The sequence below is a fragment of the Rhipicephalus sanguineus genome, chromosome 9 (assembly GCF_013339695.2).
Source record: "Rhipicephalus sanguineus isolate Rsan-2018 chromosome 9, BIME_Rsan_1.4, whole genome shotgun sequence".
NCBI classification, from domain to species: Eukaryota; Metazoa; Arthropoda; class Arachnida; order Ixodida; family Ixodidae; genus Rhipicephalus; species Rhipicephalus sanguineus.
Window position 1 is genome coordinate 15521145 of NC_051184.2, and position 24656 is coordinate 15545800.

The window sequence follows — 24656 nt, forward strand, 5'->3', positions numbered from 1 at the left end:
CTTGACAGCGTCAGCTGGAAAAGGCCGTGGAGCACCGCAACAGCAATAGACGAAAAAAAAAAGAAGTTGAGAGCCAGACGAACGGAGGAATGAGAAGGACCCACCGGTTTTCTTTACGTCCACGAGACATCCAGTTGGAAAACCACTTGGTGGACAGCATTTGTTTCTTTAGGCGTAGAGACGGAGAGGACAGTCTAAAAAAGGACGCTTGGAGCACGACAGCTTGGCGGTAGCGACTCCGGAGCACCACACCACACGACCAGGACACGATAAAAACTGAAGCTTTCCAACGGAGGAACACGAGCTTCGCGATGCGATGTCGCTTGTTTATTACCTAAGCCTTAGGGCTTCCCTATGGCCGTCGCTGTGCTGAGAACTAGACATATTTATCCAAATCAAAACAAGAAACATATTTAGAGACAACTACGAAGAAACGCAAAAGCTGCGATTCAAAAATTAAGAAGTTAGCAAGCAGTCAACGCGAGGGCACAGTGAACGCCGTTCATGCCGGGCGCGCGGTAGATTTATTTTTGGGAGCACGCTTCTTCGTCACGAGTGAGGGAGGCCTCTGCGACGCCATAAATTCTTAAGAATAAAAACGAAAATGTCAAAAAAATGGAAGCACACACAAAACAAGCAACGGCAAGAGCGAGAAGGGACATTGCATTTGGGCGCCAAGCTTTTTGGAGCCTCCGAGGCAACCAAGAGAAGGTATACGCGCTTCGCCTAAACGAATATTGCAATGTTTGAACGACTTAAGCGTGACTTCTTTTTTTTTCTCGAGTCTTACCGAAACGAAAAACGGAAGAACAAGCAAAAGGGGTCATTCCTCATATTTCATGAAGGGCTCCGTTCTCTCTCCACTCAAGCACCGGCCTCTCAGGAACGCAGCGTGGACGCCAAATATACGCCTCGCAAGAGCCTCAGCGTCCGCCCCCTCCTCAGCACGACACAGTCGCCAGCGCTGGCCTCGTTTCGTTCCTAGAAGCTCCTGCCTCAAAACTAACTGGACTTTACTGCATCGGCTGTGCCCTGTTTTCTACAGTGCAGTTAAATACTCACTATAGGCACTATCGCTTTAAGCTCAAGAATTGTTCGCACTTTTTAATCGAAAATCAGAAAACATTTATAGCTTTGGCTTGAGGGAAGCAATTAAGGGGTGCTACACTTTTTCCAACTGACCATCGAATGACCTCAGTATCAGAGCTTACTGCCTCACGAATCGGTTGCCGCAAACATTTCTCGAATCCGTCAAGAGCGAGCGGAGTTAAAGGGACGTACAACCAATTTTCATGGCACCTGTTTTCCTTAGCGCTATAGGGAAAGCTTACCGGTCAGAGAGTTTAATCACGGAATGGTAACGCGAAAAACGCCGTGAAGCATGTATAATAAAAATTTGTCCATCTGCAACATCTGTGAAGTCGTATACACAACACACATACTGCAAACAGTGGAAGGTGAGGGCGAGAAAGGTTCGTGCACGTGCACGGCGGTTTGCTGCGCATGCGTGAACTCCGCGCACACGCGCCGCAGCTATAGCTAGACATGTTCCACTAGTTGCCACGAAGGAGCGCCGCTTCTCGGCGTGTATTTTAAGCAGCACAGAATAGAGCGGAGATGGACAATAATATACATAATCTAATTTTTGAGCTCTAATTATGGTGCGCATGAAAGCATCAGACTACGTATACAGCAATGTGGACGGCTCCATATACGCTACCAGCTTCAAGGCTCTTCCGATAGGCCACGCGACATACCGGTTTTTTGTGCCATTTAAGCACGATATATAAATGTAAATCCTACACAGATCACGAAAAGCATGCTTGAATTTGTCCCTACAATTCTCGGTCTTTTCATTTCAAGCAGGACCTAACTACACGTATTGGCCAGTTGTCGGTCCCTTTAAGGGATATGTCGCACGCTATAGACCTTATGCAAAATTGCTGCCATCTAGCGGCCGCAGTGCGCATTTCCGCGATGTTGAAGGCTAAGCGCGCTCCGCATGTGCACACACGGAGCGTACTTATCGACTTGTGGCGGCTGATAGGAACGGCAATTCCGACATATTTTCGTGTGCCGTGTTGCTGAGATTGAGGAAAATGGGATGCTGAAAGAAGGTTAGCAGGAAACTAGCCTCCATGTGTAATTGATTTTCTTGCGGCCGACGGGAAGCGGCAGATCGTTCCGTTGCTCCGGCTACTGCTTACGATTAACGCCGTATTTACGTTTGCCGTTCTTAATAGATGCGGTATGTGACAGCATCGGCACTCATCGGAGAACACTCTTTCGTGTCATGCCAGAACGAGACAGTTTTCGCGCCGTGTACTTTTGCAGGCACAGACAAACCGACTTCGTGTACGAGCTCCAAAGCTGCATAGCGGCTACTCGCGCATGCCTGCGCTGCTGTTGACAGCAGGGGCGTAGCCAGGGGTTGGGGGGGGGGGGGTTCCCCCGAAATTTTTCAGTTTTGCTGGCGTATATATACACGCGCACATACAAACGCACGCACGAACATCGATAAAGTATGGTTGAACCCCCCCCCCCCCCCCGCTGAAAAAAATTTCTGGCTACGCCCCTGGTTGACAGCATTACTTTGTTTATTTCATTTCGATAACAATTACACGTTAGACAGACACGTCATCGATTCTCAGCGAACGAACCGATTGTGCTGGAACGTGTTGTTTGTAGTTTGTTTTCGATTGTGTAGTTTAAAAAGGTAGCGTTTGGCGGGGTGCTTTGCGCGCGTATTGCTTCACTATGCGTATTTTTCAAGCATTTCATGTGCTATCACTACCGAATTCAGAGGGGCGGCCCGATGGCCTGACACGCCCTCCCCCCCTACTTTTTTTTTTATTTATACCCCAAGAAGAGCACATGTCAGGTTCTCCCAGCAGACGCTGATGGCCCTTCGGAAAAAAATCCTGTATCCACCCCTGTGTGCTATGAAATATTAAGAGATGCTTTTGTGTGGCACTTTTCGTGTGAAACTGAAAGAAAACATGCTGTTCTCGCAGATGTGTTACATTCGACCATCGGTGCGCTACCGTTGGTTGCGCGTTGAGATGGTTTCGCAAGCGTTCAGTCGGCGACGCAAACCTGCTTTGCTGCAACGGGTTGAAATTGTAAGGCGCGAGTAGGCCCCGAAAGCGACGATGTGAACGCGAATACTCTTGGCGGATCGTGTTATTTACGAGTACATGTCGGAAGGTAATTCAATAAAATACTAGCTAATTGGCGCCTACTTATTGGAGTAACTAACGCGTTTCATGTTCACTTTTCACGTGCGTGAAAAGCGGACCTTTCTTACATTTTAATCGTGCGGTAGCTCTATGCAAATCATACATCAGTGACTACATTGTTTCAAAAGCAACAAACAGGACAACGTTTTTTTTTTTTTAACTAAGATGCACAATACATTAGGTCGACGTAGCTGTCGCTTATGAAATACACTTTGAAATGGGTCAACAGCACTTTCTTACCGTCATCGCTGTGCTCAGCCGCGTCGCGCGCCAATGCCTCCTCCCAAAAATCCTACACCACACGCATGATATTCCGATAGCTATATAACAACACTTCATTCGCTACATTAAAAACAGATAAAATTTATAACCAAGCGCAAAGCTTCAGTCTCAGCGACGACCGGCTTACATCGGTGACAAACATGTACCTTCTTCTTGTTGCCAGGCAGTTCTTCACAAGTAATAATTGCCAACGTAAAAACTAGGAAATGCCGGTAACGTGTACAGGCTCGTCTGACATTTTTATGCCCCGATTGCCGACTATCAACGCAAATACAAGCAAGAAGTTATAGCAGCGATAGCAATACGATTCGGACACAAGCCTCCAACATGGCGCCGAATGGGTAGTTTCGTCAAACCTCCGACAGATGGCAGCAATTTTGCATAATTTCTATAAAAGCCAACTCCGGCGATTTCTCGAGGTCAATAGATTTCAATAAAATCTGCTGGGTACGTTCCCTTCCCACGTTCCCGTCATTTATGCCAAATTACAGGTTGAAGAGATACGCAAATTCATTACAAATGAATTTTATTGATTGCCCCGACTCTCTCCACCTTGCTTCCCAGAATTACTGGCAACGTTGTGAGCGTGACGTCAGTTTTGGCAAACCGGAAGTGACGGAACCGAGCTGCCACTAGGGCGTCTGATATCTACAAGGCAACAATTGTGGGCGTTTGACCAGCGCTTCGTTGGCTGGGCGTGCGAATTTCAGTTCCTGTGGGCCTGCGTGCGATGGGTGGCAAGTGGTGTTGCGTTGTGGGCTGCACGCGATTCCCCGTGTAATCACCTTAACAGTCACGAAACACTCGCACCTAACGATTACCTCGCGTCTTTATATTAGAGTGTTTTAGCTAGCAGGACGGGTCTGCCGCGCGGAAAGTGCGGTAAGAGTGCACATGCGTGAACATTACCGTACGGAAACACTTCCATAACGTATACAGGGTGCACCGTGGGCCGCCGCTGCTTGCTGTTTTCAGCCATTTTGAAGCTGACAGCTTAGCGATTACTTACGGGCGCCTTTACACTCGCGAAGCGTTGCTGTGTTTTGCCCGTGCGCCGAGAAGAACAGCAAGACGTTGTGAATTGAGCGTATACGCTGCATACACCAGCGCAGAACCCCACACACCGGAAGGGCGGCGAAACATCGCAGACGCTAGACGGCGCTGCGGCGGGGATGTGCTTTAAAAATGGCAGTCCCCTTGTGAAATTGGTGTATACGGTGAGGTGCGCGTCGCGCGAAAGGTGGCTCGTACTTGGCTTATATTAAATTCCTTCGGCCGTACCATCGCGATCGCGATGTTGAACGCCGCTATTGCCAAACTTATGCAATCTTCTTATAGCAACATTAAGAAGCTTTAGTTAGTACACAAACCTCTCAGCGATAGCATTTTGCACGATCGCCGCCTCACAAGCTTGAGCCGCCCGAACAGGTGGCGCCATCTGACGGTGCTTCGTTCTCTCATGGACGCCATCCGAGGGATATTATTGGACATGGGGACACCGTCTGCTCGAAGCGCTCTCAAAGTACTCGACGCCTTAAGCCCAGTGCTTGAATCTCTCGAGTAGAAACATGGCTAACGTTCACCCTCCTTTCCGAGAAAAAGTCAAGGCAGCGTCCATCATCCAGTGGAACGCCAGAGGACTAGCATCGCGCCTTTCAGACTTTCGTCAGTTTGTGCACACTAACATGTTCCCGGTCATCATAATTTGTGAGCCCAACTTATCGAAGCCAGTAAGATTATCGGGGTACGAAGCTGTCATGTCCCCAACAAATGGAGCATGCAGCAAAGTCCTCGTTTATGTTCGTCGGGAACTCAATTATTTGTTGCATCTAATTGCGCCTCATGATGGCAATCAATATGTATGCCTGACAATTAAGAAGAACAAACTCATGTTCACTCTGATGGGCGTTTATATTACGTCTTCAAGTAATTTTGACTCAAAAAGATTAGATAGTATCTTGGCCGTGTGTCCAGCTCCATGGGTCATCATAGGAGACTTCAATGCACATCATCTGGCATGGGGAAGTACGAGGACAAATGCAAGAGGGCGCCGATTAGCAAGTTTCGCTCACAATCATGACCTCACCCTCATGAACGACGGCAGCCCCACTTTTCTTCGAGGTGTGACATATGGCAGCTACCTTGACCTTGCTTTTGTTTCCAACTCGTTCGCCAGGTGTGCTAATTGGTTTTCGGATATTGAGACACACGAGAGTGACCATATTCCCACTTATCTTCACATCAAAGGGATGTCCAGATCTGGTCCAGGGAAGGCCGTTCGAAGAATTGACTGGACCACTTTTAAGTCTGACATGGAGGATGCTTGCCAAGCAGGTCTAAGCACTGGGCTAGAGCAAGTCATCAAGTACACAATGCAAGATGCCACGCGCACGATACCGATTACATCCAGGCGGAACGATTTTGATGCCGAATTGGAAAGACTGCGAGCGCTTCGCCGCCGTGCGGAACGCAGATATCGGCGTACAAAATCCGTCCACGACCTTAGAACAGCCAGAAGAATGCAAAAGAAGATTCAGCGTCGTATGGACAAGTTAGCCTCCGAACGTTGGAGAACGTTTTGTCAGACACTAGACCCCCGCAAGCCCCTATCTCACATCTGGAGAACGGTGCGTGGCCTGCGCTGCATTCCTGAACAGCGTTTTCCGTTCGAGGCGCTTGCGCTCTTCCAAAAGCGGCGAGACATTGATGTCGCAGAAGACTTTTGCGCGAGGATAGCAGCCCAAGTAGTTCGTCCAGGTGCTCTGGCCGGAACTGACGCTCCTCATTCCCGTGACGGCCGCATGGACCTTCCATTTACAATGGAGGAGCTTGAGGCGGCACTAGCCCTATGCAGGCGTTCTTCATCACCGGGGCCAGATGGTATATCATATCGAGCCCTGTGCAATCTGGGTGAGACTGCGCGGGGAGAGCTGCTACGTCTGTACAACGCATCCTGGCAAGAGGGCAGTGTTCCTGACGAATGGAAGACAAGTCGTTTGGTACCACTTCTGAAGCAAGGCAAGTCCCCACTTGAACTTGCCTCATACCGCCCTATCGCACTGGCCAGCTGCGTGGGAAAGATAATGGAACGGATGATCCTTAGCCGCCTCGAGTGGTATCTCGAACATTACAAGGTTTATCCAAACTCCATGGCTGGCTTTCGACGTGATCGCTCATCTATTGATAATGTCATTGATCTCGTAACGTATGTCCAACAGCAGAAATCACGCAAGCGTTTGTCTGCAGCCTTGTTCCTAGATGTAAAAGGCGCATACGATAACGTGCTACACGAGGCCATTCTCGACGCCCTTGAGATGGTTGGCCTGGGTGGTCGAGTTTTTCGATGGATTGCTAGCTACCTGACAGCTAGATCTTTCTTTGTGTCAACCGACGACGGCCCCACCACACGACACTATACCTGCAGGGGCGTTCCTCAGGGCGGAGTACTAAGTCCTACTCTGTTCAATCTCGCTCTCATTGATCTTGCCGAATCCCTACCATGCACGATCGAGACATCATATACGCAGACGACATATGTGTCTGGACATCAGCCGTCACACGCCTCCAGATACGAGCGAGGCTTCAAAAAGCTGCAAGTTTGACAGCGAGCTATCTCGGGAAGCAAGGCCTTCAAATATATCCCCGGAAAAATGTGCATTAGTGGCCTTCACACGTAAACCAATGACGCACTATGCCATTTCTATCGAAGGACGGACCATTGCTTATGCCCGAAACCACAAATTTCTGGGTATAATGATAGATAGAGACCTTCGTTGGAGCCCGCATGTGTCTTACATGAAACAGCGCCTGACAGTAATCTCCCAGCTGTTTAAGTTCCTGAGTGGAAAAAGCTGGGGGATGTCGGTCGACGCAATGCTGGAACTGTACAGATCACTGTTTCTCGGTTTTTTGAGATATAGTCTGCCTGTACTGACTAATACATGCAAGACAAATATTCGCACTCTGCAGGCTGTACAAGCTCAGGCTCTCAGAGTTTGCCTTGGCTTGCCAAAATCTGCGTCGACTGAAGCGACTATTTCCATCGCACGGGACCAACCTATGCAAACGCACATTGCGGTTGAAGCCTTGAGAGCTCATATTAGGCATTTTCCGGGGCCGATTGCCACCACCTTGCAACATTGCCTTCAGAAAGACCACGGCCATCGTATTGTGCAACGATTGCGAACCATTCTGCCCACCTTCCGTCAGGCTTCAGCCCCGCATCTAAGCCAGCGATACCTCCTTGGTGCTTCATTAAACCTGAAGTGCACCTCAACGTCCCGGGAATCAGAAAAAAATCTGAGCTCTCATCTCCAGTGCTGAAACAGCTGTCTCTGATTCTTTTACACGAGAAGTACGCTGATCATGTGCATGTTTATACTGATGGGTTTACTACCCTCCAGTGTTCGTCCGGTGCAGTGGTCGTCCCAGCGAAAGCTATCAGCGTCACTTTCAAGACAGACCACCCAACGACATCAACAGCAGCAGAACTTGCCGCTCTCCGCGCTGCACTTTGTGTAGTCAACCGTGAACAGCCCCAACGATGGTCAGTCTTCTGCGATTCGAAGGCAGCCCTGCAATCTTTGCTATCAACCCTGCGACACGGACCATACGAGCAGTTGGTCTTCGAGGTTAGATATCTCCTCCATACTTCGTTAGAGAAAGGACACCACGTGACATTTCAGTGGCTGCCAAGTCACTGCGGCCTGATAGGCAATGAACACGCCGACAATGCTTCTCGATCAGCTCTTCAAGGTGACAGGATCGAGACGATACCCCTATCAAGGACCGATGCTGCTAGCCAACTTCGAGTGGCTGCACAAGAAGTGACTTCCTCCACTTATAATACAGCAAGCAGACTGCATAACCGCCACTGCCCGACCAGTCTGCGTCTTCAGACACCTACGGGACTACGCCGAAATGATGCCACTCTGCTTTGCCGTTTATGGCTAAGAGTGGCTTTCACAAAGTCATTCTCCTTTCGAATCCAAATGGCTGACAACCCGTTTTGTGACAACTGTGGTAGCGAGGAGACACTACAGCACATCTTCTGCGACTGTCCTCGCTACAATGCGCAGAGAAAATCCCTCGCAGTCGCTCTTGCTCGCATAGATCCCAGACCGATGACGGCAGGAACCATTCTGGAATGTCGTCCTGATAGGTCATCGCGGGTGAAGGCGACGAAGGCAGTGCTCAACTTCTTGAAGGCATCAGACCTGCACCGTCGGTTATAGATTAACGTCGTTACGATGACCGTGAGATGTGTGTGACTTTTTGTGCGTGCGTGCTTTCCTTCCCTCTCTCTCTCTATCTTTATATCTCCCCCATCCCTTCCTCCAGTGTAGGGTAGCATACCGGTCCTTCTAGACTGGTTAACATACCATTCGTCAGAACATACACTCGTTAACATACATTCCTCAGAATGTCTGACGAAGGCCACCCCCCCCCCCGCCGCCGCCGAAACGTCAAATAATGCTTGTTTTCACTTGTGCGTCAAACACCCTGTTTAATATATATATATATATATATATATATATATATATATATATATATATATATATATATATATATATATATATATATATATATATATATATATATATATATATAAGGAATGAAGAAAGAAACTACGACTTTCGTTGGTTCGGCACTGTATATTTTCACTAACGTTTCGTCTGGTGGACCAGACTTTGTCAAAGTCCACCAGACGAAACGTTAGTGAAAATATAATGTGCCGAACCAACGAAAGTCGTAGTTTCTTTCTTCATTCCTTATTCTATCGGGGTCCGCGTGATACTTTTCCCACTACTATATTATATATATATATATATATATATATATATATATATATATATATATATCATCAACAGCCTGTCTACGCCCACTGCAGGGCAAAGGCCTCTTCCATGTTCCGCCAATCAACCCAGTCCTGTGCTTTCTGCTGCCACGTTATACCTGCAAACTTCTTAATCTCATCTACCCACCTAATTTTCTGTCTCCCCCTCACGTGTTTGCCATCTCTTGGAATCCAGTCAGTTACCCTTAATGACCACCGGTTATCCTGCCGACGTGCTACGTGCCCGGCCCATATCCATTTCTTCTTCTTGATTTCAACTATGATGTCCTTAACCCCCGTTTGTTCCCTGACCCACTCTGCTCTCTTCCTGTCTCTTAAGGTTACACCTATCATTTTCCTTTCCATCGCTCGCTGCGTCGTCCTCAATTTAAGTTGAACCCTCTTTGTAAGTCTCCAGGTTTCTGCTCCGTAGGTAAGTACCGGTAAGATGCAGCTGTTATATACCTTCCTCTTGAGGGATAGTGGTAGATTACATTCATGATTTGATAATGCTTGCCGAATGAGCCCCAACCCATCCTTATTCTTCAGTCATTTCACTCTCATGGTTCGGCTCAGCGGTTACTACCTGTCCTAAGTAGACGTACTCCTTTACAACTTCCAGTGTCTCGCCACCTATCGCAAAGCGCTGTTCTCTGCCAAGATTGTTCCACATTGCTTTAGTTTTATGCATATTAATTTTCAGACCTACTCTTCTACTTTCCGTGTCCAGTTCAGTAATCATGAGCTGTAATTCGTCGCCCGCGTTACTCATCAAAGCAATGTCATCAGCGAATCGTAGGTTACTGAGATACTCTCCATTAACTCTTATCCCTATATATATATATATATATATATATATATATATATATATATATATATATATATATATATATATATAAAAGAAAACTGAAACGAGAATTCTGCCTCCGCCAAAGTTAAACAATTTAAAAATATTCAAATGAGAAACAAAAAAATTCACATGGAAACAGGAAGCCCCATACAAACACAGAGTGGATATATAGAGAAAACCCACAGATTCCGAATTAGCTGACAGCGCTCGCTCAAGGTTTCTTTTTGTAACGAAGTGTAGGGAAAGGTTAATCAGTACGTAGGTGGGACTCCTCTTGTCTTCCGAGGTTCCCCCCGAACGCAGTGTCGACGCCACGGCCCGTTCGCAACGAGGTTTTCTAAAGCACTTCTCGCTTCCTCGTTTTCCAGCACAGTTGCACGAAGCGCAGGCCGCATGTGCAAATGAGGAGGGTGAAACAAACGGTGCATCACAAGTAACGAACGAAACGAACGGGCTAATGAGGTCCAGGGGAGGAGAAAGATGGCGTAATCAAAATCGAAAAAAAAAATAATAAAATGAAATACGGGGCCCACTCTGCGCACGCATTCAGCGGCGCTGATTTGCTTACGAAACAATGGCGGCGCACTCCCACTCACGCCTAGCCTCGCTTCTAACGGAGGCAGCCTCTAAAACTGCGTGGCGCTAATGTCCCGTTCCTTCGTGGTTGCAGGAAGCCTCTTAGCAGTCGAGCTTCTTGCCCGCCCATGGCGTGGAGTGACATTATCAAATGCTTATTCCTATAGCATTTGGAATGGCTAATATTCCACCAGGTGTGCACTGCGGGTGCGGCAATACTATCGCGCACCCTCTCTATGGGTGTCCTTGTTTCATCTGCCAATGCACAACCTCCTGAGCCCGACTAGGCTAGTTGGACTAACTCAAAGAAAAAGACATAATCAGCGCGAGTCGCTACAATGCACCAAGATGCGTTTCTTTGTATACACTGCACTGTACGGCACATTCTGATTGTGTTGTCGATGATGTGTGTTAATCACACCTTGTGGCGCCTTCGTGGGCTCTTGTCTTTCTTTCGTGCCACTTTTCCGTTGATAGTCAAGTTGATCATCAAGCCAACTTGATGATTACCTTAGAGCCCAATACAAGAAGGTTAAAACAAATGTTTAGAAATTCAAGCCTATTCCTTCTTGCTACTTCGTTAAATTTCTGTTTAACGTGATTACCATTTCTGTTTAATGTGATTTTAATCCACTCCTGTCCCGTCAAGCGCTGAGAGTATCACTAAATAAATAATAAATGAATAAATAAATAAATAAATAAATAAATATCTTGCAGCTGTCGTGAAGCCCGCCTAATACATAATTTACGATATAAAGCGCCTTGCAAGGTTCCTTGAAACTATTCTAAAACGGTTCTGAGAAGAAGCTTCATCGGGTCTTTCGCGTAACATCTTCAGAAGCGGACTAATATGCGTTTTGTAGAAGTTGTCCGTATAGTGTTGTGCCAGAGCACCTGACCGAACGGGGAAGCGAATAAACACCTGCATGCTTTGTCTGCAATCCCGGAAAACAGCGTCTTCGCCCAGCCGGCCCCGTCAACTGACGCCAGTCGTTCTTCCAAGCTACCCAGCTATGGAAAGGCTGCTCAACATACTAAAAGAGCGTCAACACCTGCTACCTAAAGGGACGTCAACATACTAAAAGAGCGTCATCACCTGCGGCCTAAAGGAGGGTCACATCACAATGGACTAGGACCTTATTTAAGACCGGCCTGGTCCGTTGTTAGAGAGACGCCCCAGCCGACTTGGTCGTGCTGGCAGGCTCTGTCCTGCTATAACCTGCTATAACCTGCTATAACCTGCTATTACCTGCTATACCTGCTATAAACGTTGTTACGTTTTTCATAAACGTTTCGCCTCCTTGCTCTGCTCCTCCGCGATAGTCCGAGATCTTCGGATATATCGGCTCGCCAGCCTCCCGGCTTTTCATTGACACGAAAACCCTATTCGTAACAGTGGTTGGCAGCGCTGGGATACGCTACCTTCATCTCATCGTTCGACACGCTGGGATACGCTACCTCACCTCATCGTGGGACAAGCTGGGACACGCTACCCTGATCTCAACGGTTGGAAAGTTGGATCAGATCCCTGTAGGCCCGAGGCTCGAGGACGACCACGACACCGCTCGACGGCAGCCACGAGTTCGACCGGAGTCAGCTACTTTGGTTGGGTGAGTGCCCAACGTTTACTGGTCATTTCGCCAGACCTCTCTAGCACAGGCAGATGATGAACCACACAGCGCGAGTAAACAACGGGGACACAGGAAGGGAACACACACAGCGCTGACTTACAACAAAATTTATTGAAGCAACATTTCACATATATACAGGGGATCAGCCAACCACTGCGCATTTCATAGCAGATAACTCTCTAATCAACTTGGAAAAGCCGAACGGAGAAATTGCAATTCTTTATCCGATAAAGATATCGACGGCGAACTAACACATTTGTCACCCAACCTTTGAATCATCTCTGCTTCAATTATTTCACGGACATATTTATTTCTATGTTTACAAACCACGTCAGCTTCCTGAAAGACAGGTTTGCACGTGCAGTCATTACAGTGCAGAGCGAGAAGGCCTCCCTGTCCTTTCGTGACATTGCTGGCATGCTCACGAAACCTTTCATTGACACATCGGCCCGTTTGGCCGATGTAATGTTTACCACAACTTAGCGGTATAGAATAAACTACGCCTACTGCGCAGTCTTGAAAAGGCGCTCGGTGTTTCTTTGCGCAAGAAACTTCTTCATCGATAGCTCTGTCTGGTTGAGTTAACCTACACAAAGAGGCCAACTTAAGCGGGGCAGAGAATGCAGTTGGAACATGTGACTTCTGAGCGATTCGTTTGAGATTGTGTGCCACCTTATGAATGTAAGGGATGACCACTTTCTTCTTCGTGTTACTTGGTCGCGCCTCAGGTCGTCGCACCAGTTTTTTGAGTAGTCCTTCAGCTACTGAAATTTGCAAATGCATCGGATAGCCCGCTAGAGATAAGCGCTCAGATTGGAGCTGCACTGCTTCTATCATTAGATGGGCACATGACTTTGACACAGCATTTCTGAAACAAAAACAAGTCACACTTCTTTTCACCAATTTGGAGTGAGCTGACTGAAAAGGCAGTAGCGGTTTACCGGCCCTAGGATCATACCGCCAACATACGTGCTCAGCACCAAAATTCAACAACAAATCAAGAAAGCGCAGTTTTCCATCAACCGGAAGTTCATGGGTAATGTTTAAAATATTGAAGCAATCCCGAGTCATATGACTCGGGATTGCTATGACTCGGGATTGCTATGACTATTGCATATGACTCGGGATCCGAGTCATGGCTTAAACAAGCTGCCTTGTAATGACCCTTTTGCCCTCAAGAACTCTGATGAGGTTGTCGGGTTTTTGGAAGACCAGGCTTTAAGAAACATCAGTGCTTTTTCAATTGACGTGAAAGACTGATACTATTCACTTCCACAGGCCGGTTTAATGCGTAGCGTTGAGGCAGCTATTGACAAATATGAAAGCATTCCTTTCCAAAATGACACTGGCATCCATGTTAGCGAATTTTTAGAACTTTTATCTTTGTATTTAAAGTCGACTTATGTAATTTGGGATGGACAAGCGTACTTGCAAAAGCAAGGCGTGTGTATTGGGTCGGCCATAGCACCAGTGTTAAGTGATTTATTTTTAGCAAACGTTGACAACAATCTCTCCAGAAGGATTGAACAGAGTTCTGTTAAAAAAGTTTTTAGATTTGTAGACGACTACTTGATTTTATTTCAGTCTAACTGCGCCTCACTTGAATCAGATGTTGCTGACATTCTTCATATGACTCGGGATTGCTTCAATCCTTTAAACATTACCCATGAACTTCCGGTTGATGGAAAACTGCGCTTTCTTGATTTGTTGTTGAATTTTGGTGCTGAGCACGTATGTTGGCGGTATGATCCTAGGGCTGGTAAACCGCTACTGCCTTTTCAGTCAGCTCACTCAAATTGGTGAAAAGAAGTGTGGCTTGTTTTTGTTTCAGAAATGCTGTGTCAAAGTCATGTGCCCATCTAATGATAGAAGCAGTGCAGCTCCAATCTGAGCGCTTATCTCTAGCGGGCTATCCGATGCATTTGCAAATTTCAGTAGCTGAAGGACTACTCAAAAAACTGGTGCGACCACCTGAGGCGCGACCAAGCAACACGAAGAAGAAAGTGGTCATCCCTTACATTCATAAGGTGGCACACAATCTCAAACGAATCGCTCAGAAGTCACATGTTCCAACTGCATTCTCTGCCCCGCTTAAGTTGGCCTCTTTGTGTAGGTTAACTCAACCAGACAGAGCTATCGATGAAGAAGTTTCTTGCGCAAAGAAACACCGAGCGCCTTTTCAAGACTGCGCAGTAGGCGTAGTTTATTCTATACCGCTAAGTTGTGGTAAACATCACATCGGCCAAACGGGCCGATGTATCAATGAAAGGTTTCGTGGGCATGCCAGCAATGTCACGAAAGGACAGGGAGGCGTTCTCGCTCTGCACTGTAATGACTGCACGTGCAAACCTGTCTTTCAGGAAGCTGACGTGGTTTGTAAACATAGAAATTAAAAATGTCCGTGAAATAATTGAAGCAGAGATGATTCAAAGGTTGGGTGACAAATGTGTTAGTTCGCCGTCGATATCTTTATCGGAAAAAGAATTGCAATTTCTCCGTTCGGCTTTTCCAAGTTGATTAGAGAGTTATCTGCTATGACATGCGCAGTGGTTAGCTGATCCCCTGTATATATGTGAAATGTTGCTTCAATAAATTTTGTTGTAAGTCAGCGCTGTGTGTGTTCCCTTCCTGTGTCCCCGTTGTTTACTCGGGCTGTGTGGTTCATCATGCTTAACCAACACGCCCAAGTTCACTCTACAGGCAGATGTTAGGATAGAATTTTATGTTTTTTGTTTGATCCATTTTACTCACTTTAAACCATGGTATTCGTTTTAAAGTAAGAGTAAATTTTGTAAGAAAGCATCACGAGGGGCGAGATCGCGATGGAGAAGTACCTAGTACAGGACCTCCTTGAAATTTGTGACGACTTGGCCATTTCCGCCGGGTCCGCAAAAACAAAGCAAGCGATTCTCGATGTGATGCGGGCAGAGAACGTGACCATCGAGGAAGCTGACGAGACCTGGGAGGAAATTTGTGAGAAAAAGCACCGCAAAAAGCGAGAGGCGGAAGAACGCGAAAGGCGCGAAGAGAGGCAGCGAGAACATGCTCTTAAAATGAGATAGCTTGATCGTAAGATTCAGGCGCTGAAATGGCAGCGAGCACAATACCAACTCAAGATCTTCGAGACAGGCGAGAACATTGTGTCTTTTCTTGATAAGTTTGAACAGGTCTGCGAAGATGTTGGTATTAGCCAAGACCTTTTGGTGGAGAGGCTTCTCGCGTTGCTCCCGTGCCAGGTCGCAGCTGTTTTGCAGCGCTTATCAGCTAAGGAAGCGCATGACTTTGATGGAGCTAAATATGCTTTGTTCAGCCACTTTGCTGCTTCAAGTCCGGCTGACTGCGAATGTCGTGACTATAGGTACAGCGCTGAAGCGCGTAGCAAAGCGCTAGAAATTGAGTCCCGTCTCAAAGCACGTGAGGACGAGGCGCTTCGCAAGACGAAAGAGGAAGAAGCGCTTCGCGTGGCGCAAGAGGCTGAGGCGCGCCGCAGGGCGATAGAAGAGAAAGAACTTCGTGATGCGCTCGAGGATGACGCGCGCCGTAAAACACTTGAAAGCAAGGCCCGTCGCGAGGCGCGTGAGGACGAAGCGCGTCGAAAAGCGCAACAGAATGAGGCGCGTCGCAGAGACCAAGAGGTCGAGAAGCGTCGCCAAGAGCGAGAGGCTGAGGCACTTCGAAGGGCGAAAGCGGACGAGGCGCTTCGAAAGGCGAAAGAGGCGCGACAACGAGATGCGCTTCGCGTGGCGCGAGGGGCTGAGGCGCTCCGCGGAGAGCGTGAGGATGACGCGCGTCGCATGGCGCTAGAAGCTGAAACCCGTCGCGAGGCGCTAGAGGCCGAAGCCCGTCTTGAGGCGCTTGAGAACGCCGAGGCGTGTCGCAAAACGCTAGAGGAGGAAGCGCGTCAGAGAGCGCGAGAACAAGAAGCACTTCGCGTGGCGCGAGAGCACCTCGAGGACAAGGCGACTCGCAAGGCGAAGGAGGAAGAGGCGGTTCTTAAACCGTTTGAGGATGACGCGAGCCGCAAGGCACTAGAGATTGAGGCCTATCGCGCGCCGCGAAGACCAAGAGGTCGAGAAACGTCGCGACGTGCTAGGGGCTGAAGTTCCTCGCGAGGCGCAGGACGCCGAAGTGCGTCATAGTGAAGAGAAGGCCGACTTCGAAGGCCAAAGAAAAGGTTGTACCCGCGACATTGGTACACCGCCACGAATTGAGACATCTCAAGGAGAGCCGGCTAGGTTAGAAAGCATCGGGACTCCCGTTCTTTCAGAGACACAGACACCTAGCCGCTGCCCCGAGAATCAGTTAGCTAAGCCGGCTCAAGCCTCGGCAAAGAAAATAGAATGCAGCGTACTTGCGAGTACGAGTGCCGATGCTGCGAGCATAGTGAGCAGTACCGAAAAGAAAAGGCGTCGGCGAAAACGCGTGAAGGCGAACACGAGAGCGACGAGTGGCGTTGAGCGCACTAAGGTGGCTAGGTGCGATGACGTCATCTCTCTAGACTCCAAGATCCAGGTTGGGCCTAAGAAATCGAAAAGGCCCGCTAAGAAAAGATGTAAGTCGAGACAGCTGCGGAGATCTAGAGTTGGCGTCAAGCACAGTAAAGTGGCCAGGCGCGATGACGTCATCTCTCGAGACGCCAAGCTAAAGGCAAGGCCTCAGATCTCGAAAAGGCCCACCAAGAGAAAGGTCAGGCAGGGGATTCCGAAAATGCCTGCTAGAAAAGGTCTCAAGTTGAGACTCCTGCGGAAACTGAGATTAGGCGTGAAGCGCGTCGCGAAGAAAAGAATTTCAGTGAAATTCAGACGTCGAAGTCTTCATCTGGTCTCATCCTTTTCACAGCCTAGTCGGGGCAGGAGCGCAGCGAGGTGTCGCGTACACTGGATTAGCGACAAAGGTTGCTCCCCGCAGTGGAAAAAGGGTAACGGCTTAGCCCGGAGGGGTACAATGGGCAAACAAAACCGCTGGTATGCCGGTTTGTCTGAGTTCGACGACCACGGTACAAAGGTAGCCGCTACTAAGTGTGTCGGACGGGTTTATTCCCTGTCCCTTTGTCGAGATCGGACCCCTCGAACAGTGTGGAATGCGCGGCTCCCCAGAGTTCGCCTAAAAGGGTGCGTTTGGAGACACCCCGGGATAACCGCAGCGTAAAGATGGATTGACATCTTGAAAGAACTTAGTGCGTTAATGTTTACTAACGAATTGACCTCTTGAAAGAAGTTAGTGTGTTAATATGTACTAACGAATTGAGGAGTGAAATTTTGTAATTTGTCGCTTTCCTCCTCAATGAAGCAGACATTGAGATGTTTGCTCGGTTCTTTGTTTGTTTTGTTAATATTTAGACGCATCACCGTTAGCGCTCGTGTAGAGCTGTGAATTGTTTTAAAGGAGATGTAGGCTTAGTTAAAAGCCTCCGTTTTAGTTACCTTTGTTTCGACAGCTGGAAACATAGCTTTTAGCGCTCGAGTAGAGGAGAGCTGTTCGTAGTCGTTACAGAGACGAAGGCTAAATGATAAAAGCCTCTGTTTAACGTACTACTGATTTCTTTTGCGTTACGTGTTAGTAAGCGCGTCAGTGTAATTTTGGTTTCTCCTTGTTTTGTGTTAAACGCGTGAGTTTGATTTTCAGTTTATTTCGTATTTAGTTTGAAGCGCTTTGTTTTCTTAGTGTAATACTCATTTGCCAAGCGCAATGAGCGAGAGCGTTTTAGCGAAAGGCTGGTGTTTTTTCCTGAAATGTTTGTTGATAAGCATTCAGAACACTTGCGAGTGGTGCTAAGGCGCACGATTTAGGGAGCACTTAGTGAAGTGTTTGTAGTTTTGGGGCAAAATTGAGTCTTTCCCACATGCTTCGATCGTCCACAATCTGCCGATGTCACCATTGAGAATCGCTCGCGAAGAAATTCTGATTGGTTTTAGCAGTGTCACGTACTGACACTTAGCTAGAGGCACGTCCTCATTTTGGTACTCTTCCTGAGATACGTTGCTCGTGATGTTTTAATTTTAGCTTAGCGTAATCTCTAGGAAATGTTTTGTTCTTTTATGCTGGTCTGGCGATTTGATCAGCATTTGGAGGGCGCTTGCTTCGCCAGAGTGGTTTGGCTTTGTGTTGAATCTTGGCAGTTCCAGTGAACCGCTGCTCAGCCATGGAGGTCACTCCTCGAGGAAAGAGCGGTACGGACACAGTTGAAAATGGTCAACCAGCATCGCATAATCCGAGCTGCGTTTGACAGCTCGAACTCTGGATGCATTGTCTTGTGGCGGGGGTGCTGTTGTGCCAGAGCACCTGACCGAACGGGGAAGCGAATAAACACCTGCATGCTTTGTCTGCAATCCCGGAAAACGTCGTCTTCGCCCAGCCGGCCCCGTCAACTGACGCCAGTCGTTCTTCCAAGCTACCCAGCTATGGAAAGGCTGCTCAACATACTAAAAGAGCGTCAACACCTGCTACCTAAAGGGACGTCAACATACTAAAAGAGCGTCAACACCTGCTACCTAAAGGGACGTCAACATACTAAAAGAGCGTCATCACCTGCGGCCTAAAGGAGGGTCACATCACAATGTACTGGGACCTTATTTAAGACCGGCCTGGTCCGTTGTTAGAGAGACGCCCCAGCCGACTTGGTCGTGCTGGCAGGCTCTGTCCTGCTATAACCTGCTATTACCTGCTATACCTGCTATAAACGTTGTTACGTTTTCTAAACGTTTTGCCTCCTTGTCCTGCTCCTCAGCGATAAGACCGATCTTCGGCTACATCGGCTCGCCAGCCTCCCGGCTTTCATCGACACGAAACCCCCATTCCTACACTCTTAATCTTGTTCCACATAGGTTCCACTTAACACAGTGTTCGAGGTGAGTTAACCGTAACAGACATGGGTCTTATGTGGAACTGGGTTGATTCACGTGCTTTATCCGGAACATTAGCTGTTTTTTCTTTTAGTTTTTGCTTAGTTAAGTGGAACAGGTCATATTTAACCTAAAGCAACGATTGGTTCCAGTTACCGAATGGCGTGCTTTGCCACTTGTTCCACTTAAGACGCTGAGGCAACGTCGTATCTGGATCGTGTGTTCCATTCATATACTTAATGCGTATATGTGGAGACTTTAATCAAGGACGTGACGAGTCGGCCAGTGTGGTGTGTCCTGAGACCGCATGCGCAATTCCTCATGTTACACCTAACGTATACTTCAGGTATAATCAGATATAATGCGAATACGTATACATGTGGTAAAGATCGCCACCCAAGCACTCAGCACAGATGGTTAACCAGCGAACCTTAAACGTGCGGCCCCGATGTTTATTACGGGGTTAATCCCGTCTACTGGTTAAAGCCTTTCTTCATTATTAGTCATGTCTGTCCAGAAATTTTAATTGGCGTTTGACGCCCGTGTGTTCCCTTTTTTATATTCAGTGGGCCAGTGGTGACTATAGCTTGCCCACTTTCTGTGGCACATAAACGTTAGCAGTTCTTGCGTACATATATACACAGGAAGGACTACTTTTGGTTTCACCTAGCCATATTCAACTTCGCAGAAAAACTCATAAATTTAAGGGAAAAATCATCAATTTAAGAGCAAGTGAATAGGCTTAATAATTTGACCGCTTGGCAGCATCTCCCATGCATAGCCGTGCCGCTTATATTTCTGAGCGCCGAATTTTCCACTTCATGAAGGCTACATAAGAATAGCAACACGCGGAGACGTTACTGCATTGCGGATGCATGCCAGAGCGAACATCTATGTTCATGGATGCCAGCTAGTTTACTAGCCAACGCGATGACTTATTTAAATTTTGACAATTTCATACTGCCTTTTCAGCTGGTAATGCTGATCACATCTTACTTCATTAAGATTACTTTCCCGTTCGCTAGAATTGTGCAATAATGTGCGCTCACGCTCTATTTTTTTCTTCGAGATTATATCGAAGAAAAAATAGATTATCTACGCCTTTCGCCTTTTTAAGCTAGACGACTTGTACACATAAAATTATAGTATACAAAAAGAAAAAAAAAAACCGCCGTGGATTTCTCATCTCCGCCGACGTAAGTTGTTATACCAGTTCTCACCTTTTGTCTTTCCTTCACATTATATAGAAAACAGAAGCTCTAAATACAAAAGCCAATAAGACACATCGTTTCCAGGTTAATGGGGACATGAACTACACTTTTGACAAATGGCTTATGTCGTATCTGCCTCAAACGGTCCTTCGTGCATGGATTTATACTCATTTTGAATGTTTAGCCGCGTGGCAATGCAAGCGATTAAAAATGAAAAAAAAAACTTAATTAAACCGTGATAGGGTAACCTGCCTTTCGCAGTCGTGCCTTCTACAAAAAATGCAACGTGCGCGTCCGTACGAAGATTAAACTACATTCAGCGCACCCCTTTCTCCGATTACGAAACCACTACAGTGCTGCAACGAAACAAAGCACATCAAGATCTGGACTGATGCCGGAAAAGAAACGACTGCAGCGCCGCCGTGTCTCTCTGCAGCGCATTTTGTGAGAAAAGAGCGCGCTATAGCCGACAAGCGTTTACTAGCGGAGCGTTGTGGAGGCTACAGAGTTACGGTGGCAAATGCTTCGCTAGTTCCACTTACTGAGACACAGCACTATAGAAGCAATAGATGCTTGCCCGAGCCTGCCGCCCCGCCGTTTTTTGTGCCGGTGAACGTGCGTGCTTTTTCGAAGATTTGATCACGCTTGTCTACATAGTTCCGGATATTCTTGGACCATCGTTCACAAGTTTTTCTGTTTACGCCCAGGCGTTTCATTCAGCGGTCACTTCAGGTGAGTGGTGAACGTTTATACTGCTTCTAAATTAGTGACGAGTCGGGGAATAAATGGGGATCCCCGGCATGCTTTCCGCCATTCTGCCCGCTGGCTTTCAGCTCGTAATGTTTTGTGTGGCTTGAACTTTTCAACGACCGCAGCATGATGAAAGTTTATGCGTGTTGTAGAAGGCTGCGTGAACGCACAGACAATTGTAAATAGCGTATTTGTGGCCCCATGTAGCTCTTTTATGTGCAAAAACAGCTGAGAAATTGCGAACTTTAGAATGCCATTGACGGCAGGGACATTGTTCAGGTTAAGTGTGCGCAGCTGTGAACTCGGGTCACTGAGAGGTTTGCAATATTAAACAGTTCTTGTAGGAGAGTTTCAGTGAATGACATTGTTTGCTTCCATAATAGCGCTCGTAAGCGATCTAGCAGAATTCGCGCTGGCCTTTCTTGCATTCCTGGCTGACCTCTGCAGTCTTTCCAGCGAAATGGTACACATCGCGCTCAGAGACTTCATGACTACATTTTTTTTTTTTTTTGTGAGAAAAGAGCGTGCTATAGCCGACAAGCGTTTACTAGCGGAGCGTTGTGGAAGCTTGAGTTACGGTGGCAAATGCTACAACGTAGTGCTCAGCGTAGTGTTTGATGCGAGGTTCGACTTTTTTATTTGGTGTGGTATCGTTTGGTGCAACTGCTGCTGCAATCTCTTCAAAAATCGCTCGAGCCTAGCGCGAACTTATCTGAGAATAATAACCGAAAATCATTTTTTGTAGCGCTACTTCCCACACAACCAAGATACGTTTTTAAAGCATTCAGTTTTGTTATGTGAACATGTTATGGCCCACTACAGCTAACGTAATAGGGAACTCGCTGTGGCGGTACCGACTAGAGCAGGGGTCGGCAAACTTTTGAGGCAAAGGGCCGAGTTACACGAAGTCGACACGGCGGGTCCGGACGGCATGTGTAAGGCGGGGAGGGGGAGGGAGGGGGGTGCCAGAAAACTGGTGAATTTACAATAATGTAAAAAATTGAAGTAAAAATCATGTTTATTTTCAGCACGCATGTCACGAGGTTGCAGTTTACCAACATACGCTAACAGCAAAAACCTTATTTAAGGCCAACACTACCATGTCGACCTCCATAAAAGAAGTGACGATGTAGGAGAGGGGGGGGGGTCCTCGCGTCGAGAGGGGGGGTTCTCGCGTCGAGTTGGGGGGTCGTCGCGTCGTACCGGGGGCCGCATCATACTGTCCCGTCTAGACCTTTGTTCACGAAGGCTTGCCAGTTTCTTCACAAAATTCTGTTGGCCGATCAGTGCAAAAAATAATGTGCGACAATGTTGTTCCTAAAGTGAACGACTGAGGCAGCTTCTGGAGATGCCGGGTTTTTGAAAATAGTCAATATTGTTCAGTTTTTGAAGCAGGTATTCTTTGTTTGCCATATTATGGTCATGGAATTTTTTAACTCGAATTTGAACTGTTTTGTTTTGAGGGAGACAAGCCATGAAACAGTCACATCTAAAAAAAGTTTTGACTGCTTTGGCCTGTGTATGTATGCAAGCATGGCTGTATTTTTTATTGTTTCTCTCGCTGTTATGCTTCCTTGCCGTAACAATTGACCTACAATTTCTTAACCAGCATCGTACTTGGCTATTGTTAGGCTCTTTCATTAACGGCTGCATCTGGCAAGTATTCATTATTTTGTTGAGTGGATCTATGTAAGTTCCGGGCACAAAAAGTGTGTTTGGTTATTAATAATTTGAGAAATTGTTTCATCATACTCTCAGCTGTATTTATATTTCTTAGTTTAAGTCAAACATTTGGAGCCTAAGTAAAACTTGACCAGTGAAAAGCTGTCCCTGTAGTATTCATCCATATATCATTGCTTGTGAAAATACTTCTGTTGACAAACGTTACTGTTAACATTTTTCAGATGTCTTGTTTTAAAATAAAATGACTATGAACTATTATTTAATAATTTGTGTCACTTATTGTGTTTATTATTCCATGCATAGGAAACCACCAGGGAATCTTGTCGGAAGTGGGATAAAAACTTCCCTCTTTCTCTACGTGCTTAAATCCACTGCTTCATGGCCAAGAAATGCTTACTATGGCACGCCGCCGCATGACAGCACACCTAAGAGATGAAGTAACTGAATTGCTGGAGTGAGTAAAAATTGTATAAATTGTCCTGGGAGGCGTAGTCATAGTTATGGCTCTTCTTGAGCATTACACAAATTCTGTTTCAGGTAGAACAACTTGATTGAAAGCTCTAACCCTGCCGCCAGAAGGTGGAACTACTGTGCCTTTGCAGAAACTCTACATGAAGCTTATCCACGAATGGTATGGAAAGAAAAGGAACTTCAGCAGCTTGGATGGGTGAGCTTGTTTGAAGCATTCCTGGCCGTTGTTATCAAAAAGCGTTAGTTGCTTTGTTTTTTTTTTAAATGAAGTGACTGCGTGATCACAACAGCTGTCATGAAGCACAGTGAAAAATCAATTTAATGTTGCAGCTATATCTTGTTCAACGTGGTGTTCTGCTGCCGAAAATTGGCCACAGCTTCAGTATATAGTGAACACCGAATATATTTGAAAGTGCTATTCTGGCATGTAACGATGAGAAAATATTTGGCTTCTTGGCATTTCCAAAAAGTTGTCACAAAATAGTAGGTTTTTTAATGTTAGTATTTAATATATGTTCTTTTGCAGATTGGGTTCATGCGTTCAGTCAGCAGCTCAAGAAAAACCCGGAAATTGCGAATTAAACCACGTTTTGCACTGAACTCTAACACTTCTGAACTAACAACTGATATCTCGTGCGCTGAAGCACAGCGTGAGCTAAGGGTGAGGGCCACAATTCTTAGCCAGTCCTGCCGGTCATTTTCATTTGCTCTGAGAAAAAATTTTTGATTTCATATTAAGTGAGCACTGCACGTATACCATTGTTTCTGCAGATGCATTAATGGCATGCATCTTGGATGCCATTGTTTGAATAATTATTGTGACCTAATTCACGGGTATTTGTGGCATAGCACTTACGTAATATTTCTTACTGATTCACAGGCAATTTCAGAAACTGTCACAGACCCAGATCGAATTGATCTTTCAAGAATGAACATGTTGCTGCGTGCAATCATTCAAATACGGCAGCAAAATCCAGTTGAGGAGCTCCCTGTATACCTTATGAATGCAGCTGTGGTAAGCATATCTCCATAAACATGTATCATTATGCATGTATGGCTTCACGTTTGTGAATTGTCTTTTTCTTGAGCTGCTACTGAACGAAATGTTCTTCCATTAAATTTTCATTTCACTACCGAAAAACAGCAGCGTTCACACCTTTGTCCGCATGCTTTTTTCAATGCACAGGCTCCTGAGTATACGTGCTTAGTGCATAGTACTTTTGCAAAGCACGGTGCATGAAAAGCAAAAGGCGGGAAACATCACTAGAACAGGCCAAATCCCAGT

At 46.7% G+C, this 24656-nt stretch overlaps 1 long non-coding RNA gene across 1 annotated transcript; it reads left to right on the forward strand.

The window, feature by feature from the left end:
- The first annotated feature begins 23442 nt into the window (after positions 1 to 23442).
- On the forward strand, positions 23443 to 24362 carry LOC119404083 (uncharacterized). The gene is made up of 3 exons (XR_005186158.2): positions 23443 to 23567; positions 23898 to 24032; positions 24252 to 24362. It is a non-coding gene; the product is annotated as an uncharacterized LOC119404083 (long non-coding RNA).
- The last annotated feature ends 294 nt before the right edge of the window (positions 24363 to 24656 follow it).